We start from the raw sequence: 1,185 nt of genomic DNA, 5'->3' as shown, positions 1-1,185 counted from the left end.
CTATAAATTTTTTTTTTCACGAAGTTGTCCGATCTAAAATTTTATAGCTCGATCTTGGATCCTCCCTGAATGAAGTGATGCACCATTCAATTTGTAATTTTTTTTCTTTTTTATTTATGACAAGGGAATCTGCAGTCACTACCTTTGGGGTGTGCATTGAGTAAGTTCACAGGCTGATGCAATAGCCTGCAAATCACGTCAGTCAGGTAAATAACACTAGATAAGCCTCATGCGACAGACTCGATCGAAAAAGTATTGATAGGGAAAATACCATTCAATTTGTAACTTTATTGGACAGCATGTGGTGTTTGACATGGTGTCGTTTCCCGTTGTTTCATAGTATTTATTGAAAGTTATCTATCATTCAAGTAGTTAACATTTCGTTAGATATTTCATGCTCAATGCCAATCAGTGGATTTCTCCAAGAACTCTACAAGCCAATTCCCAAGATTTTTGGGCTACTTGTGCATCTATCGAGTTGAACATCTTCAAATTGGGTTGATTTTGAAATTCTACGTGTGACCCATCTCACATACTTCTTTGCATTGATTAGCTTGAGTTCCTACCTATTGTCTTTACCCTACATTAGCCAATTATGAGATCTTTTAAGTTAACGATGCTCGCTAATTGATTATAAATAACATAAACTTGACAATTATGTTGGATTCAAAAGATTATTGTGAGCAAAAGCATATGCAAGGAGTAAATAAATCCTAAAGAAATTAGACCAAGAAAAAGTTTTAAAGAATCTTTGCCTAAAAAGAAGAAAGATGAAAGAAGGGTTCTGTTCTAGCAGAGGTTCTTCAATCATTTAGCCCTTGTCTATAGGGGTAATTTTTAGTTTGGCCGAGTCAATGAACCATTTTTTTCACTTTAAACAAAAAACTTTGCCAATTATTAAAATGACCTTTTATTGAGTAAAAGACAAAAATTTCCATAAGTAGTTTATACAATTACAAAAATAGAATATTGTTTCAAAAGACATAAATACCCTTAAGTTACAAATTAAAAAACCAAACACTTTTCACTTTATATTTAATTATTTATTTTAAACAATTACTCAAATTAAAAAATTAATATTTAATTTACTTTCTTGTTTAAATATTTCATTAATTAATTATCTTAATCGGTTATGTATATTATTTATTTAATATTTAATTTCTTTATTTAATTATCACTTGCTTA

Source organism: Olea europaea, unplaced genomic scaffold (assembly GCF_002742605.1).
Source record: "Olea europaea var. sylvestris unplaced genomic scaffold, O_europaea_v1 scaffold2798, whole genome shotgun sequence".
In the NCBI taxonomy this organism is placed as follows: Eukaryota; Viridiplantae; Streptophyta; class Magnoliopsida; order Lamiales; family Oleaceae; genus Olea; species Olea europaea.
This window is presented reverse-complemented; position numbering follows the sequence as displayed.